Consider the following 20,877-nt stretch of genomic DNA (forward strand, 5'->3'; position numbering starts at 1 on the left):
GTTTTGTTAGCTGTGAGTTTAATATTTGGGTTTAGGTCACTTAGGTATTAATGATATGCTTCCTAATCCAGAGTTCTTTGGTGGTTGTTGCTGCCGCTTTCCCCACCTAGATAACTAGACATCTCTATATGCATGTGAAAGAAACTAAAATATGACTTGCTGTTCAATGAATCCTTATTTTCCTTTTTTTTTCTTTCTCTCATTGTCCTTATCTACGATGTGAGCATCAAGCTAGAAGAAAGAGGAATACTTAAAATATACCAAAGTAGAAAGAGCATGAGTTTTGAAACCAGACAGAGCAAGGGTTAAAATCTAGCTCTACTTATTTCTAGCTTGTTTTTGGGCAAAATTACTTTCCCTTTCTGAGGAGCAGTATCCTAGTTTATCCTACTCTAAATGGTGATAATATGTACCTTTTAGTATTGTTGCTAGTGATGAGTGTATTTATTATTGTATATTGCAAAAAGTAAGACAACTACATAGTAGACACCATATGTTGGGCCAAAATTTATCAGAAACCCATCCCTCTTTCACAGCTGGTATATTTTAAACATTTAAATATATTTTGAACAAATGAAATGTTCATGATTGCTAGTAGCCCTTTTTGTAGGCTCTTTATTATGTGATGCTATCGTATTTGTTTCCTATTCCTGTTGTAACAAATTACCATAAACCTAGTTGCTTAAAAAGCCCAAATTCATTCACTTCCAGGTCTGGAGATCAGAAGTCTAAAATAAATCTAAGTGCCAGCAGGGTTAGTTCCTTCTGGAGGCTCCAGGGGAGAATCCTTGCCTTTTCCAGCTTCTAGAAGCCACCTACATTCTTTGGCTCATGGCCCCTTCTTGCCTCTTCAAAGTTATCTTCTGTCTGACCTCTGCTCTATTCTTGCATCCTCCTTCTCTGAATATTTTCAACTGCCTCCTTCTTATAAGGATCCTTGTGATTACCTTGGACCCACTCAGAAAATTCAGGATAATCTCCCCATGCCAAGATCTTTGGCTTGATCACTTCTGCAAAGTCTTTGATACATAAGGTAATATATTCACAGGTTCCCAGGATTAGGCCATGGACATCTTTGGGAGGGGGAGTGCTATTATTCAGACTACCACATTATTTTACCTTCTAGCAATACAATCCCCCTCTTTGATGAATTTAATGTTTTTGCCTAAAGTTACCTTCTTTGATATTAACATCTTGCTCCTTGTTTTGTTTTGTTTTGTTTTGGTTCACAAGTGACCTTGTACCTTGCCTACCTTTTTATTTTTGTCCTGTTTGAATCACTCGATTTAAATGTGACTCTTGCATATAGTACATAGCATTTTGGGGTGTTTTTGTTTTTGGTGATTTGATCTAAAAATTTCTTTTCTTTAATAGCCCATTTCCATTTTTTGGTGATATATATGTATTAAGTCATTCACAATATTGTCTATTTTTCTTTTTTTCTGATATTTAGAAATATACATTTGCATCTTGTAATGCTTTGGTTTATTCTTAATTCTATAGATGAATACATTCATTGTTCATCCATCATCTTGCTGAAGATTTTCTCATCATCTGTCAGATTCCTCAAAAAGGCACATAGGTACAATATTTCCTGGGATGTTACAAAATCAAAATTGCCTATAACTATTCCTACTTGGCAGAATATAAAATTCTTGGCTCACTGTGCCTTTCCTTCCTTTCCTTGAAGTGTTGCTTTACTATCTTTTTAATGTCTGATGGTTAATCTGATTTTATTTTCCTCAGAATGACCTGATTTTTATGCTTGGAAGGCCAAAGGATCCTTTCTTGATCTTTTGAGTTTAATGCAATTGCTTTTATTATTTTCATGCTGACTTTTGGGGCATCAGTTTTCTTTAGAATACAGTGTGTTCTTAAATATGTAGATTAGAATCTCCCTTTATTTAAGGAAATTTTCTTAATTTACATTTTAAATATTTTTGCCCTGTACCCCTGTTTTGATATTTTTCCTCAAAATCCCAAGTGTGTGTTTTAACTACTTTGCATACATATCAATACTCTGTCTCTAAACCATTTTCCTCTTTCTTCATTTCCCGCTCTGTTCTTGTTTCTATTTTTGTCTTTTAATATGCTTTCTTTGGTGACTTTGTTTTTGTCTCATGTTTTCTTTTTAACGTAGTCTTCGTTTTAAAATTTTCTTTCTTCTGTTTCCATTTCTTTCCTAAATTATCAGATTCCACTTCACCTCCTGCTTTGACAGGGCATCACCTCTTGTATCTGGTCATCTCCTTCCTAAATGTTTATATTTCTGCTTTGTGTCTGTTTTCATGTTAGAATGTAGGGTTATAATTTTTCTCTGCTTTTTGATAAGAGTTTTCTGTAGGGAAGTTTTACTGCTATTTTCTGGATGGTTTCTTTCACAGTATCTCCAGGTAAATGTTTTACTTATACCTTAAAAAAAATTTACATTGAATTATCAAATGGATTGTAATCTCCTAGCCTAGTTATTATATGAGAGCATCTTACCTGAGTGGGAAAGACTAAAACTTCTTCCTTAGTTTCTTTTATTTATTTATTTTTATTTTTTATTTTTTGGTGTTTATTTTTTTATTTCTTTTCTTATAATAATATTTTTTATTATATTATGTTAGTCACCATACAGTACATCCCTGGTTTTTGATGTAAAGTTTGATGCCAAAGGACTGTCACCTTTTTTTAATGTATGTCATCTTCTGATTTAGATCCTAACTCTGGTTCAAGAGAACTTCTACCACTGGTCCTGATCTTCTAAATTCTTTTTGCCATCTGCTACTACCAAGGGATACTCCCTACTGCCTTCTAGAATTTCCTTTTTCTTTTTCTTTTAGAAGTTGGTTATTGCTGAAAACTCTCACCTCTGAGCTTCTTGGAAACTTCCCATGTCTTCTCTTTCCATTGTCCCAGATGCTCATTCAAAGCTGGTCGCACACAGGGCTTGCTCCTCTTCTTCAGAAAATGAATATATTTTGGTGATGTGTGAAAACTGCCATGACTAAGGGATCACTGCCCTTCCTGTTATTCCTTTCCACACCTAATGTAACTTTATGTCCTCCTGTGCTGGTTCACTTGCATTCAGGAGCTTCTGAATCCTCTAAGAATTTGGAGTTTGTAGAATTTCTGACTTTTGCTTTCTCTATTAACATAGTTCAGAGAAAAACTAGGAAATTAAAAATTAAGCTGCCACCCTATTAATTTTTAAAATACCTGTTCTCCAAACGACATCTTGAACTTTTATTATAGCCAATTAAGTGGTCAATATTAAAGTTGTTTTATGTTAGTTTACAACATTTAAAGTAGCACTAGTTGCTCCCAGAGACAGACCCTAAAATCCTGATGGCTTAACACAGTAAAAGTTTATTTCTTGCTCATGTAAACTTCAGGTGGCATGGGGGAGTGCCAGGGCATGGGAGCTTAGCCTCACACTCATTCAGGGGGCTGGATTGATAGAGCCTTTGCCATCTTTAACACCTGGATACCAAGATCACCCCAGACTTTGGCTCCAGTTGGCAAATGGAACAGGGAGAGAAGCTGGCGGTTCCTGCAGGAGATTTTCATGCATTTGGTCTGAAAGTGCATATCTACCTTCTACCCACTCTCATTGACCACATTCACACATACAGCCATAGCTAACTAAAAATGAAATTGAAAAATGAACTCCTGTTCTATGCCTGGGAAGAAAAAAGAGATAAATTTGGTGAAGAGCTAACCTATCTTGCCTAAAAAGTATCTGTCTCTCTTGCCAGTTCACTAGCTCTGTCAAGGCAAGGCTAAAGTTTTTACTCCTATTTATTCCCATTTAGCCTAGCTTAGAACCTGGCAAATAACAGAGGCTCAAGGAATGTTTAGACAATTTAATGGAATTGAATTTTTATTCTGCAACTTCATTTTACTTATTTAAGTATCTTCCGATTTTGATCACAAGCAATGCATTTCCCTCTGGGACTTGCAATGGAAAGGGTTAAATTAACTCAAAGAAGAGATGACACATTGACAAAGTGGACTCCGTACGGAACAGATCCCTCCTAAATCTCTATAAACTGTAGCAAAGTCTTGTTTTATTTTAACTTGTCATGGAAAAGGACATGTATATTGAGCTAGGTTAGATCAGATTGTAGTCTGTCATCTGCCATGGTCCCAGGCAGCATGATGGAGAGTAATCCGAGGTGACACTAGTATTACTGCTAGATTTATGCTTGGAAGAAGTACTTTGAACAGATAAATTGGTGTATGTGTGTGCATTAGCATTGAAGGAACTTCTTATTAACATGTCTAATTATTACATCTTTTGTGGTATTGTCATCTAAAATGGTGTGGCATGCCATACCACATGTCATCAATTTTAGTGATGTACATAACCTCACCATTTACAGTGGACCAAATTTTGGGCAAATCCATTATGATAGTCTCTTCCTGGGATAAAAATCAGGTAAGAGAATTCTTGAATTTTTAGGAACCAAGAGATCATCTAGCAGAACTATTTTAATTAAGAGATCAGGAAACATGTCAGTAGGTTTAAAGACTTGTAAGAGAATACATAACAAAATGGGGACTAGAAGCAGTTTCTCGTCTTACAAGTGCCAATATTTCTGTGTTTCTCACTGAGAAGTGAAGGACCACCAAGCTGCTGTTGGGTGAGTCTTCCTAGGTTCTCACCAACATGGTTGGCCTGTCCTAGGTTATTCTTGAGCACGGGAGTGTCTCTGGGATCCAATGAGGAGAGGCAGGTCAAAAGCCTCTGGAAATAATAAATCTTGTTCCAAGGAATTTTCTCCCCAAATCACTTCCCTCTCAAAAACTGGCTTTGTCATTCATTCAAAGTCAAAAGATGATTAACAAGAGAAAAAAAGAGTAGAGAGGATAAAGGGGTTGAACAGGGAGGAGAAGGAGAATGAGAGGAAGAAAATGAAAAAAAAAGTTTTAAACAACAACTATTTCTTTAGCATCTCATATATCACTGAAGTTTATTTAAGTTTTCTTAAGAAGAGAAGATATAAAAATAGGAAGACTATCACTTTACATTTTATTGTTTATTTATTTATTTATTTATTTATTTATTTATTTATTATTTTGTTTTGTTTTTCTTTTTTTCTTTCTTTCTTTTTTTTAAATATTTCTTTACAATTTTGCTTCCTCATCAGCTTCATATTGCCAAAATAAGTGAATGCATGTAAAATACTATATGAATTCATTTGAACATGTTAGGTTCTAACCTATTTCCAGAAAGAATGGGATATGTGTCTATTATATTTGTTATGGTATATTGTTCAACCTTATAAAGGAAGAGAATTCAGACACATGCTACAACATGGATGGACCTTGAGGATGTTATGCTAAATGAAAAAGACAGTCACAAAAAGACAAATATTGTATGATTCTGCTTATATGAGGTACCCACAGTAGTCAAATTTAGAGACAGAATGTAGAATGGTGGTTTCCAGGGGCTAGAAGGAGGGGTGAATGGGGATAATTTCTTCATTGTATATAAAATTTCAGATAGAGATTTGGAGTTTCAGTTTTGCAAGATAAATAGTTCTGTAGAATGGTTGCATGACAATGTGAATGTACTTAACACTACTGAACAGTACATTTAAAAATGGTTAAGATGGTAAATTTTATGTTATGTGTAGTTTACATTGAGGTAAGTGTGAAGTCTCATCGTAGAATTTTATCTCCTTTTGAGATAGTTGAGATTTGTCTCAGAATGAGATTGTGTCAACAATGTATGTAAAGCTTCTACTATCAACCTAAATATCAAAGAAGAAAACCAGTTAGTGCAAAGCTGCTGGTTTTACTTTCATTGTCCAATGTAATGGATTTTTATTGTGTGTGTGTGGTATATATTTATGCATGTAACACATGTGTGTATGTAATAGCTGGTTTGCATATAGTATCAGTCTTCACATGCATCCTAACAGTTAATCCTCCCATTAACCTAGTGGTTTGAATACTGTTATTATGCCCAGTCAACAGATGACTTAATTCATATTTACAAAGTCTCTTAAGTCACAAACCTAGCAAATGGTGGAGCTGGTTTTGAAATCTGTGTCTGTCTGACTTTCAAGCTCAAGCTTTTAACCAATTACCTTGCCTTCAGGTCACTGTGTCAAAACTCCTGATAGAGGTAGAAGGAGAGAGCTACATACCAGATTCACTTCCCATATCCTCAGCTAACTCCTGATGAACTTTACTCTACTTTTTTAAAGATTTTATTAATTTATTTGACAGAGAGAGAGAGAGCAGGAGAGCACAAGCAAGGCGAGTGGCAGAGGCAGAGGGAGAAGCAGGCCCCCCACCAAGCAGGGAGCCTGATGCAGGACTCGATCCCAGGACCCTGGGATCATGAACCAAGCCGAAGGCAGATGCTTAACCAACTGAGCCACCAAGGTGCCCCTGAACTTTATTTATTAAAACAATTATGGTGCTTTTAAAAACAGTCATATTGAGATATCATTAACATATATTACATTGCCTATATGGATGATATAATAGGATTTAACATGTGTACATCCATGACACCATCACTACAATCAAGATAGCAAATATGTACATCACTCCCTAAAGTTTCCTCATGTATCTTGGTAATCCTTTTCTAAATGAATTAAAATGTCAATTCTCCCCCAAATTGATCTATTGATTTAACACAATCCCAATAAAAATCCCAGCAGGATTTTTTTTTTTCAGTTATTGGTAAACTGATTCAAACACATTTTCTGGATTGTAAAATAAACTAGAATAGTAAAAAACAGTTTATAAAAGAACAAAGTTGAACACTTATACTGCCTGATATTAAGACCTAACTTTAATAATACCATAAGGAAGTCAGTATGTTACTGGCAAAAGTTAGACAGATAGGTCAATGGAACAGGATATTAAGTCCAGATACCCAATGACACAAGTATGGTGCATTGTTTTTGTTTTGTTTTTGTTTTTGTTTGACCAAGGTAAAAGTACAATTTAATGGAGAAAGGATAATTTTTTCAACAAATGATGCTGGAGAAATTAAATGTCCCTATACAAAATAACTAATCTTGACCTATACCTAGCATCTGTATAAGATGATCTTTAGTTAGGAAAAAATTTCTTAGATCTCATAATGAAAACCAAATCTATTAAAAAAGATAAATTAGATTTCATCAAAATTTAAAATGCTCGCTCTTTGAAAGACATTGCCAAGGGAATGAGATGATAAATTACAGGTAGGGAGAGGATACTTGTAACTTAGTTCTCTGAAATGGGACTCATTACACTCTCAAAATTCCATTATAAGAAAACATAGAAGTAATGAAAATAACAGGAAAACGTTAAACAGACACCTAAAGAACAACAACAAAAAAAGGAAGATGGCAAATAAATACATGAAAAGATACTCTCCATCATTAGTAATTAAGAATTGCAAGTTAAAACCACACTGAGGTACCACTATACATCTCTTCAAAAGATAAAAGGAAAGAAAGAAACAAATAAAAACCCCTGAAAAACCAAGTGTTGTTGAAGATACAAAGCAACTGGAACTCTCCTACATTTCTGGTGGGAATGCAAAATGAGAAAGCCACAATGGAAAACTGTTTGATAGTTCTTTATAAAGTAAAATGCATTTTTAGCTTATAATCCAGTAATATCACTTTTAGGTATTTAGGGAAATAAAAACTTGTGTTTTATGCAAAAATAAACATGTGAATTCATGTTATATACATGAATGTTTATAACAACATATTTTGTAACAGCCCAAACAAGAGGTAACCCAAATTTCCTTCAATGAGTGAATGGCTAAACCAAGTGCGGTACATCCATATGATGGAATAGTATTCAGCAATAAAAAGAAGGGAAGAATTGATAAACATCACAACACAACTGAACATCAAATGGTTTATAATAACTGAAAGAAGGCACATGGAAAACTTTACACACTGTATAATTCCATTTATATGACATCTGGAAAGGGCAAAGGGAAAAAAAAGGGAAAGGGAAAAAAAAAATCAGTGGTTTCCAGAGATCGAGCTGGAAGGAAGATGCATGACTTCAAATGGACATCATGGAGGAATTGTTTACTATGAGGGAACTATTCTGTACCCTGGTTGTGGTGGTGGTTATATGGCTCTACTGCTTATTAAACTCACAGTACTGCACAACAACAGCAACAAAATGAATTTATGGTGTATATACTTTTTTGAAATATTAAAAAATTAAAAAAATGGGATATTGTCTTTTTTTTTTAAAAAAAAGAGCAAGCTCCTAAACCATATCATGTTAGAACAGTTACTGCAAGGTGACATGCACATTTCTTCTAGAGTCATGGTGTCCTCCAACCATCTAGTTCCACTCAGATGTAGATAAGACCCACAGATGTGATTATTGAAAAAAAAAAAGATGCATGTTTATCAGAGAAAGACCTCTCTGCTTCCCCGCCCCACACACCATAGATTTCACTTCTGATTTACAGACACAAGCAGGAAGGATATAGTACTTTGTACTGAGAGATCAAGTAAATAATTGCTTAAATAATTGAGACCTGCCCTCAGCCCACAAACATGCCATCATCAGGGAACAACCACAGATAGTGGGAATAGCTGGCTGTTTGGGAGGTGCTGACAAGAAAGTGTTGGGGCTATTAAATATAGTTTTCCAGCCCTAATAGAGCCAATTCACTGTATTATAGGAGATTGGTGTTTATTTTGTTTTTCCTTAAGCTAGCAATCTGTTTAGTCCAAAAGCTAATATGTGCATTATTACTTTGCTGGATATCAAGCTCTTTCTCATTAGAGGCATTGTTATTGATTAAAAGTTGTTCACCAAGTATTAGGTCCCATTGCCATGGAATAATTCTTGGCTCCTCTAATGGCAAACAGAGAGTCCAAAATGATCATTCAAATTAATTACAGTAATTTGGAATGGAAACTTGATGGGGAAGCCAGTTGTTTGAGGTGTCAAAGTAAGCTATTATTGCCACCCCACCTCCCCTTCTCATTCCTCTCTCCCAAAAGGCAGTGAGTACTGTGGTGATGAATCCTCCCTTAGGCAGGCCAGTGCAGGGCTTATTTCCATGGAGTCATGACCTGTGCTCTCGCCTTCTGTGTGCAGTCCCAACAGAGAGGGAGGCCAGATAAGCTCAGGCTAGTGCTGCAGACCTTGTCCTCAGTATCCTACCTCTGCACCAGCCTGCAAGTTTGGCAGGGCCTCTGCTGCCCTCAAGATGTACTGGACCTGAAATGTATTCTTCCCTAATAAGTTTTTTGGATAGTTGTCCTTCTCTTTCATCAGCTTCTGGTCTTTCATCCCTTTGTGTTTGGCATTCTGCCCTACTACGTACCCTTCTGTATCCTTTTGCTGCCAAGATATCACCAATTCCAGGCAATTCTATCTCAGAATCACTTTCTGCTCTTTTCTAGTAAGACTTTTCCTACCTTGTCTCAGATACTATTTTTCAAGTATAATGCCTATATAGGCTCCAGTATGAGTAGCTCACATGAAACTGAGTGGAGGGTTCTGCTATAGACACCAGCCGGTGTTTCCATCCTCTAGTTGTGTGAATGCTTAAGGCTGATAACTGCCTTCCTTCTATGGTGAATTGCCTGCTTTTTCTTGGCTCATGGGGAGCTGGCTTACTGTTGGAAGTTATTTGCTGCCTCCCAAACACAGAGGCAGCCAGTGGGCAATGACTGAATGATATGGGGAACACAGTCAAAGCACACTTGCCTCAAGTTGAGATGATTCTCTCTTCTGATTTATGCCCTAGAGTCCCTTATGGGTAAGACTATCTGAGATTACAAGCTTGTTTGGTCCTTTCCCCATCCAATTCTTTGTTTCCTCACTTTCTTAAAGGGTTGTGCTGAAGGACACTCCCTCAGTAAATCTTGTGAGTCCAAGTTCTCATATAAGGCTCTGTTTTCTAAGGAGCCCATCTTAATCATTAATTCCTTGGAGCTACTGACAATGTCTATTTTCTCCAGCTTTGATGTTCACCTCTTTTCTTCTGCCATAGTTTTGGACATTACCCTTACTCCTGGAGGTGGTCTGTCAGTTATGGTCTGTTTGGATGTCTTTCATCTGAGTCAGAACTACTTTCCCCAGGCTATATCTGCTCAGACTAATCCAAACTTATATACCAGGTAATCTTCAGAGACCACGTGGAAAAGTCTGGGGAAGAAGTAAAGGAGACATTCTTTACCATCAAGAACAAGAAAAAAAAAAAAAAGGACAGAGAGATGAAATGAGTCTTTGTTGATAAACCTAGGTAATAATCAGTATAAATAAGAGTTGTTCTGAAATGTGTCAATTCTGAGAGGATAAGAGCCCAAAGAAACGTATAGAGAAAGGTACCTTATATGTACGGAAAATACATACCACTTATAGACAGCAATATATCAATATCAATAGCAGGGTGATATTGTCTTAGGATATTATTTATTGTGGATCACTTCAAATCTCCACAAATTACTGCTGATCCTTTAATCTATGAAATCCTTTCCTATTAGGGTTTTTTTTTGTCTGTTTATTATTTTTGTTTTCAAGAGAGACAGTGTGTGTGTGAGTTAGGGAGGCAGAGGGAGAAGGAGAGAGAGATCCCAAGCAGGCTCCACACTCAGCGCAGAGTCCAACAGGGGACTCCATCTCATGACACTGAGATCATGATCTGAGCCAAAATCAAGAGTTGGACACTTAACTGACTGAGACACACAGGCTCCCCACTATTAGGTCTTTCTTATCTTTTGCATTTTGGTTGCTGCATTTTAAGCCCTTCCTAAAATCTTGCTTGTCTTCCATAGTCCTAACTTTTGAATTCATCTGGACTTTCCTGAATATATTTTACTGACAACTTTTCGAAAGGCTTTGGTTAACTGTAACTTGATAGGTCATCTGGGAGCCTAATTAATGAATCACACATGTGTATAGAGACATCAGTTAGATCAGAATTCACATACCAATTATCATGATACCATCCCTATTGGAAAACAGGGGATAGTGAGAGAAAGACCATGGTAAAAAAAATATCAGGAAAAAATGCCAAAATGACTTATGTGTTAGGAGTCAATCCTCCCCTGGAGGAAAGAACTTGTATGGGAATGGGAAAAGGAAGCAGAGGTTCAGAGCCTGGCAGATTAGTAAGCAAGACGCAGGAAAACCTCAGCCAGTCATTACCCCAGTGACCAAAACTCAAGAATTAAAACAAATGCGTTGTTTCAGATTCCATTTTTCTAACTGCTAACACGCTGTCTAAACCACGTTAGCATCCATCCTTCAAAGGCAAGAAGACTGTGGGGCTTACAGGTATGTTTTCATGGTTGTCAACTCTTCACAATAAAACTGAAAGAAATATTTTCTTAAAAAAAAAAAAAAAGGGGGCGCCTGGGTGGCACAGCGGTTAAGCATCTGCCTTCGGCTCAGGGCGTGATCCCGGCGATCTGGGATCGAGCCCCACATCAGGCTCTTCTGCTATGAGCCTGCTTCTTCCTCTCCCACTTCCCCTGCTTGTGTTCCCTCTCTCGCTGGCTGTCTCTATCTCTGTCAAAAAAAAAAAAAAGAAATATTTTCTTTTCTATTCTCAAGGGGAATTAGTCCAATCCCATCAGTCTGCAGAAGATCAACAGATATTGGAAGATATTCCAGAAAAATAATGACATAATAGTATTATCAATCATGTGTCCCCATTAAGGAAGCATAAAGGTGCTCAATGAAATAATAATCTTGGAGTGCAGGTGCATCAGGACCATGAAGAGGATAGAATCCTTGGCACAATTGCTTTGACTGAGGGGCAAGTGAAGGAAGGAGAGTATATATAAGGGACCTACCAGACACCTCTGGGACCTTAATTCATATCCTCATCTCCAATTTCAGCTACCCTCTAGCAGACAGTGCCTGGCCATCTTTGATGCACCACATGTAGACAGCATTGTACCCTCACCATATGCCATGTCCCAGGTTTCTCTAATACTTCAGATACCAGTAGGAGCCTGTTGGGCAGGCATACATGCACAGTCTGGAAATGCAGAGTTAATGAGCCCAGGGGCAGCCTTCAACAAGTAGATTTGGGATGGGAGTTGATAGTTAAACACTTCTGGTCAGTCCCTGGTGGACAGTTCTGGGAGGTGGTCTATATGTTTCTTAGAGGCCTCCAGAGAGAAGCTAGCACTAATTACCCTCAGTGGTGACCTCAATAGCACACCTTTATGTGGGGGTTTTCTCTTTCCCTCCGTCTTCCTCTTGGGTCCTTCAGTCCTACATCCTGGATTTACTCCAAAATAAAATACCTGCCCACAAATCCTTGTCTCTGATTCTGCTTTTGGGAAGAACCCAAGTTAAGATAGTGTCAGGTGAGGACCTAGAAATCAGATGCTTCCAATGGAATTGAGCCCAGCTGCCCACAGCAGTGGATGAAATAATATATTTACTGTCTTTTCTCCCTTCCTTCACCTCTTCTGTCCTCATTGACTGTCCCTGGATCCCTCCTGAGTACATCCTGGACACAAGTTCTTCCTCAGGCTCTGCCATTGAGGGGAACCAAACTTAAGGATTGAGCAGAAGTGATAAGAGAATTGAAAGGAGAAACAGGGGAAAATGTTTTCATAGAAGCCAAAGGATGGATGAATTTTAAGAAAGAGACAGTGATCAATCACATCACAAGCTATAGAGAGGTCAAGTAGTATGAAAAATGAAAAGAATCAAATTTAGCAACTGGAAGATTACAGCAAACTTGGGATGGAACTGTCAATGCGGTGAAGAAGGTAGATTTTTCTTCTACTGTTGAAATTTGTTCTATTATAGTTGCATTTCACTGTTTCTCTGGTTTTGAGCTACACCTTCCTCATTTTTCTAAATCTCCAGGCTATAAACTTTAACATTTCCAATCTATTCAGAGAAATAATCTGCTCGATATTGCAATGATAGTAAAAGCCATTTTAATTCTCTCCCAAAATTTATTTTGCATTTACTTTTTATAACAAAAATGTGCCACTTCTTCTGGAGTTGCCCTAGCCCACTTCTCTGGCCTTATCCTAGTCTCCCTTACTCTCTTTTCATTTATCTGCAATCCCCTAATTGTTTGGCTTTAACTTTACACAACAGACAATGACTCACTTCCCTCTTCATCAAAATTAGTTTTCTTGCCTTTCTTTGAGTGTATGAATCATTCTTCTAAGTATTATCAGTAAGACTCTTTAAATTCTGAAGTTTGTTGTGCATGTGAGAGAGATATTAAAAAAATACATTGTTATCGGTTTAGGCTCATTTTTTGGCATCAATGAAGATAGAGAGAATCTTGCTATTCATTAAAGGAAAGGGTCCAGAAATGGCATGCTCATGATAATAAACATTATCTTGCCAGGATGGGAAAGGCAGTTAGTTCTCTTTAGGATTTTATTTTAATCTTTAAGTTTATATAGTTTCTTTCTTCGCAATGTCCTGGGCATTTTATATCAATGTCTGATTCATCCATAAACATCCACTACACACTCTTCTGTGCTTGTACAAAGTCAATTCTGTTGGCAATATTGGTAATTGTTCTGATTAATGTAAGTGGTTCTGTTCAATAAACAATTATTCAGCATTGAATGATTTTTGAGGCATTCTGAGAATGTGAAGTGGAAGGAGTTCTGTAAGGAACTATGAGTGTTGTTTCAGAAACCAATACAGTGTTTGACCTTGAAGAGTGGGTGCTTATGACTGAGAGAGTTCTGGGGGGGGGCTTCTGGTGTCTCATTAATGTCTTATTTCTTGATCTGGGTATTGATTACACAGGTGTATTTTGTTTGTGCAAATTCAGCCAGCTTTATACTTATGGCTTACATGCATTTATGTATATATCTTATTCTTCAATAAAAAAACCCAAATTTAAACACAAAAATAAAACCATGAGGTTATTAGATGTGAACACAGGAAAATTGTTTTATAACTTCAGTACAAAGTCCTTTTTAACGATGACTCATAAATCAGAAATCAATACAGAAATGAATGCTCAAATTGCAAAAAGAAAACATTCTAAATAAGGTTGGAAGATAAATGTCAAATTAGAAAGCATTTGTAATGCAACTTACATCTCAACAAATCAGTAAGAGCACGACCATCCAACTGAAAATGACACCAGCATTTGAACAAGTATGTCATGTTACAAAAGTGAGATAGAAATGGCTCTTACATGTATGAAAAGTTGATCAGTTTGTGTTATAAGATGAGAAATGAAAGTGAAAGCTACAAGAATACATCCCTTTACCCATCAGGTTAAGAAAGATTTGTGTGTGTGTGTGAGTTTGATACTATGTGTTAGTAAGATATAGGGAAGCAGGGATCCCCATGCACTCTTTGTGGGAATATAAATTAGTGTGATTTCTATTGGAATTTCATTGGCATTATCTATTGAAATTAAAAATGAACATACCAGGGGTACCCGTGTGTCTCAGTTAGTTGATTTTGGCTCAGGTCATGAACTCAGCATTGTGGGATCAAACCCCATGTTGGGCTCCGTGCTCAGTGGGGAGTCTGCTTGAGATTCTCTTCCTCTCTCTCAGCCCCTTCCCTTGCTTGTGTGTGCACTCCCTCTCTCTCTCTAAAATAAATAAATAAATCTTTAAAAAAATAAGCATATCATATAATTGAGCAATTCAATTCTGAGAAATTAGATTACTTGTACATGTATCAAATGCTTCAGGTACAGGAATATTAAGTGAAAGAATGATTATAATTACAAAATACTATAAATAGAGATAAAGTTATTTTTGTTAACATGTAGATAAAAATCTCTTGAAATATACACACAGGCTCTGGGGAGTCAAGGCAAGGAGTATATGATTGAAGGGTAGGGTGAGAAAGCTTTCATTGTCTATATGAATGTTTTCTTGAAAATCACCCACTGGGAAAATTAATTAAATAGAAAAATAAAACTAATGCATAACAAAAAAACCCCATGATGTTTCAACTTAAATTACTTTAATTACTTAAATGGTAGATAATAATCTGATAAATGTAGTCATATGATAAAATTTACTAATTCTAAAAAAAAGTGCTAATTGCTGTAGTATTAGGGAAAAAATGGCATATCACTGTATAATATCTATCCTTGATCAGAGGTTAGGAAAGTGTTTATTCTCTTGTACCATGCTTGTTGGTCTGTGAATTGACAAAAGATCCTGACAGACAATTTGGCTAACAGTACCAACATATGAGTAATCTCACTCACACCAATTTGTTACTAGAATGTGATCCACACAATATTATGAACAAGACCATTATCCATACTGTTATTTCTATAAATTAAATATTAACATTGAATAATGAGTAACCAATACAAACTAAAAATAAATTAGCATGTATTCATATGATGAAATACTACAAAGTCATTGAAAAAAACTCTATTCTCTGAGACACCATAAATGTGTGAGAATATGCTGCAGTGTATGTTAAGTAATTAAGTATCACATAATCACAGTTTGGTAAAATTTCATAGGTAACTTCTGAAAGGAAATATCTCTAATTGGTAGGAAGATAAGCAATTTTTTTTGCTTATGTTCAGTATTTTCAAATGTTATATTTCATACATACATTACTTTATAGTCAAGAAAATGCTGGTGATGGGTAGTAAGGAGGGCACGTATTGCATGGTGCACTGGGTGTTATATGCAACTAATGAATCATCAAACTTTTTTTTTTAAAGATTTTATTTATTTATTCGACAGGATAGAGACAGCCAGCGAGAGAGGGAACACAAGCAGGGGGAGTGGGAGAGGAAGAAGCAGGCTCACAGCGGAGGAGCCTGATGTGGGGCTCGATCCCATAATGCCGGGATCACGCCCTGAGCCGAAGGCAGACGCTTAACCTCTGTGCCACCCAGGCGCCCCTGAATCATCGAACTTTACATAAAAAACCAGGGATGTACTGTATGGTGACTAACATAATATAATAAAAAATATTATTATGAAAAAAAGAAAAAGAAAATGAACAAAAAAGCAACAAGCAGTGTGTCAGTGACTGTTATAACTAGAGTATTCTGATATTATTCTGCAGGGCTGGTCTCCTGCAGGTAATATATGGACAGCTTTATTCTGCTCTGAAGGGTCCCAAGTGGTGGTGATTCTCACAAAAAGAAAAGTGGAAAGATTTATTTCAGAAAAGCCTTTTGTCATCTGTCCAGTGGAACACTTAGATTGATTCTTGGCTCAGTTTCCAAAAGGGCACAAGCAGACCACCTCCTCAGAGTCTTAAGTTTACACTCCAATGCAGTTGGTAAAAACAGCGGGTCCTAGGTCTGGAATCAAGTAATTTTTTGCTTAGGGTATTATATACAGACCCCTCTCCTGCACTCAATGCCCCTCCTCCACACTGGGCATTGGAGGGGCAGGTAACAATTTCTCCCATGTGTCCAAATAGCTACTGTCCTGCTGAATATTCACCATCATCTCCAAGAAAATGTCCAGAAAGTTGCATAGAATTAAGACAAAATATGTATCACATTGTTGGACTAAAACAGGAATACAAGTAAATTCTTCAAAAAAAAAAAAAAAGGAGCTAAGACACTGGGACTACAAAAGCCTGTGTTTGAATGCCTATTCTGGCCTTGCTCTCTATTTAAACCTCCTCATCTTTCTGAGCCTCAGCTTCTTCTGTGAAAAATAGGTCATCAATATCTACATGCCAAGTTGGAAGAGTTGGGTGGTTATATAAGGAAATGTACAGGAAAAGTCCTCATGATATCTGGCTCATGGAGACACTATTCAGTGCCAGACGCTGATCTAAAGGGGGTTATGTATTTTCTCATTAATTCTCAATTTCTGAGTATCTTCTATAATCATCCATTATCTTGACCTAATCTTTGAACCTAGTTTTTCTAAAAGAACCAATTTGGTTGCAAATTGGTCTGTTTAGAGAAAAACGAGAAGAAAAACTCAAGATATGTGTTGACAAGCCAAGACAAAAATCAAGTAGTACTATGTTAAAATACAGAAGATAATAATTAACATAAAATCATCTTGCAATCACATGCAATACTTAAACATACATGCATATATTTAAATATTTGTAAGTTAGCTTACAATAAAATTGACTTTTGGTATACAGTCTATTAATTTCGACACACTTTTATGATACTTACTTAAACACCACTACAATCAGGATACAGGGCATCATACCCAACACATCCCTTCTACTCTTCTTTTGTGGTAGAACTTTCTCCCCAACCTTAACCTCTGGCAGCCACTGATCTATTCTTCATCACTTTGTCACTATGTTTTTGTCTTTTCAAAAATGTCATAGAAATGGACTCATATAATATGTAACTTTTTGAGATTGGCTTCTTTGAGATTCATCCAACTTGTTGCATTTGTCAATATCTTCCTCTTTATTGTTGGGTAGTATTCCATTGTATGCATGTGCAATGGTTTGTTTAACCATTTTTGTGTAAAAGAACATCTGGGCTGTTTCCAGTTTGAGGTACTTATGAATAGAGCTGCAATAAACATTCATAACAGGTTTTTGTATGAAAATGTATGTGTTTTCTTATTTGATATTAATATATTCACCCATCTTTCTTTGGATTAATGTTTTCATGGTATACCTTTTTACTTTTAACTTCCTTATATAGCTGAAGTGAATTTCTGGTGGCCTATACTTAGGGCATATCTCTTTTTATTTTTTATTTTTAAATAAAGAGAGAGAGAGCGAGAGCAGGGTTTGGGGCAGAGGGAGAGGGAGAGAGAGAATCCTAAGCAAGCTCCATGCTCAGGGTGGAGCCCAACACGGCGCTTGATCTCAGGACCCTGAGATCATGACCTGAGCCAAAATCAAGAGTCGGGCGCTTAACTGACTGAGCCACCCAGGTACCCTGGCACATCTCTTTTTAAATCTACCCTGACAATCTGTCTTTTAATTGTGCCTGTAACATTTACATTATACATATTTATTACTATGTTTGTATTTAGATCTGCCATTTTATTGTTTTCTGTTTAATCTCTTTTTTCATGCCTCCATTTTCCTTTCCTGTTTTCTTTTGAATTATTCGAGCACATTTATTATGAAATGTTAATGTATCTATTTCCTTTTTATATACATTTCCTTGAACATGTCTTATTTCCCTATGTTTTGTTTTTTAGTGGTTGTTCTTTACATAATCATAGTGGCTTTACATAATCTGCTTAAAATCCATTTGTTCCTTCCAGTGGGAGGCAGAAACCTTACAACCATATAGTTCCCCTCACCCTTCACTGTTTAGTTTGCACTTTCTTATGTGTTCTCTTATGAGAAACAGGAGCCATTACTACAGAAATAGATCGAAAATAACAAAAAAAGAAAATACTATAAATTGTATGGCAACAAATTTGATGACTAAGATTAAATGGACTAATTCCTATAAAAATACAAACTGCTGAAACTGAGTCAGGAAGAAACAGAAAATCTGATAAGCTGTAACAAATATGGATTCAAACAGAGGGTGAGGAGGGTGGGAGATGGCCAAAATAGGTGAAGAGGATTAAGAGGTACAAACTTCCAGTTATAAGTCCTGGGGATGAAAAGTTTAGCATAGGGAATATACCTAAGAATATTGTAATAACACTGTGATAGATGAGAACTACACTTATCATGATGAGCACTGCATAATGTATAGAATTACTGAGTATCTTGTACACCTGAGATTAATATATTATAGATCAACTACATTATGTACATTACTTATAAAGCAAACTCAAGGCCCAGATTGCTACACTGATGAATTTTACTGAACATTTATAGATTTAATGTCAACCCTTTATAAATTCTTCCATAAAAAGAGAAGAGAAGCAATACTTCCAACTGATTCCATGAGGCCAGAATTATCCTGATGCCAAACCAGAAACAGTTACCACAAGACTCAATAAAGGTGGGGAGAAAAAAATTTTTAATCCTATTTTTAAGTAACCTCTATATCCAACATGGGGTTTGAACTCACAACCCCAAGATCAAGAGTCACATGTCCTACCAACTGAGCCAGTCAGGTGCCCCAAATCTGGGAAAATTTAAAAACAAAGTTAGAAATGTTAAAGGGGACTCTTTGATTAGAAAGGAGAGATCATAAGTAAGAGTAAGAAAAGTAGGAAGCACAAAAGCAGTAATATTAAGTTTATCTATAAAAAAATCAGTCAAGGTATTAAAAAAATAAAAGGCTGTAAAGTAAGACAGCATATACCTAAAACATGGGGGGAAAGAGGAGTAAAGAATGGGTTCAAACTTAAGCAACCATCAACTTAATATAAACCACTATATGCAGATGTTATATACAAACCTAATGGTAACCACAAATCAAAACCCAGTAATAGATACGCAAAGAATATAATATATTATTATTACATAATAATGAGTTCATCAAAAAGTAATTTTTAACTTTCATTGAAAATTCCATCAGACAATCTTATAGTTTTGCGCTCAACTGCCATAGTACATTAAAGAGCTCCAGAAAAGTTCATTACATTTACCTAGATGCTTACATTGTGATCTCTCTTCTTTGAAGACTGATGCTCCTAATTTCCTTCTTTCTGATGTCATTTATCTTCCCCCTGAGGAAATCTCTTTAGTCATCCTTTTTAGAGTAGAACTGTGACAATGAGTTTATCTGGATTTCCTTCATCTGAGAATGCATTAATTTCAGCTTTACTCCTAAAGAATATTTCTCCTCCATATAAAATTATAGGTCAATTGTTCTTTTCTTTCAGCATCTTAAAAATATTATTTCAGGAGCGCCTGGGTGGCTCAGTCATTAAGCATCTGCCTTTGGCTCAGGTCATGATCCCAGGGTCCTTGGATGCAGCCCTGCATCAGGCTCCCTGCTCAGCGGGAAGCCTGCAACTCTCTCTCGCACTCCCTCTGCTTGTGTTCCCTCTCTCACTGTCTCTCTCTGTCAAATAAATAAATAAAAATCTTAAAAAAAATGTTATTTCACTCTGTTGTAGACGTCATCATTTTCCATGAGAATTCTGCAGTTGGAATCATGATTTCCCTGTAATTGAGGCATCCTTTTCTGGTTCATTTCTAGACTTTTTCTTTGTTTCTAACCTTTTTTTTTTAAGTATGCATCTGGGTATTGATTTCTTTGCATTTTTTCTGCTTGAAGTTTGCTGAACCTCTTCAATCTGTAGGTTTATATCTTTCAAATATTTATGAGAATCTTAGCCATTATTTCTCCAAATAGTTTTCTCTGCCCTGTCCTTTTTTCCTCTCTCCTTCTGGGATACCAATGACATCAATATTTGACTAATGAATGAATGTTCCTGAGAATCTGTTCAGTTTTTTAAAAATTTTTATCTAATTTGTTCGTATTGGATAATTCTTTTTCATTTATTTTCAAGTTCATTGACTCATTCCTCTGTCATTTCCACTATGCTATTGAGCCTATTCTGTGAATTTTTTACTTTACACTACCGTATTTTTCAGTTCCAAAATGTCCATTTGGTTCTGCTTTATTTTTTTTTCTGAGATTTTCTATCTTTTCACTTTGTTTAAAGAGTACTGATATTTATTTGGACATTTTAATATTAGATGCTTTGGTGTCTTTGTCAAATAATTTCAACACTTTCACCATTTTCTTATTGGCATCTGCTAATGGACTTTTCCCATGTAAGTTGAGATTTTTTTTTTCTGGTTCTTCCTATGATAGGTAATTTTGACTTGTATTCTGGACATTTTGAATATTATAGCCTGAGACTATAAGTCTAATTTAAGTCCTATAAAAAAACACTGACTTTTCTTAAAAATAGGAAATGTGCCTGGTAGAGTTCAAGCCACAAGTTTGGATGCGTGTGTTTTCAACATTACTTCCCTTTGTAGAGCTTTGTGGACCTATCCTATGTCTGTGTCCTCACTTGCCAGTCTGGAACGTGGCTGTGGCTTTTATCTTGGTCAAGTCTCAAAGTCTTTGGCTTGCCATTT

Source organism: Ursus americanus, chromosome 20 (genome assembly GCF_024610735.1).
Source record: "Ursus americanus isolate L20-20 chromosome 20, mUrsAme1.1.p, whole genome shotgun sequence".
NCBI classification, from domain to species: Eukaryota; Metazoa; Chordata; class Mammalia; order Carnivora; family Ursidae; genus Ursus; species Ursus americanus.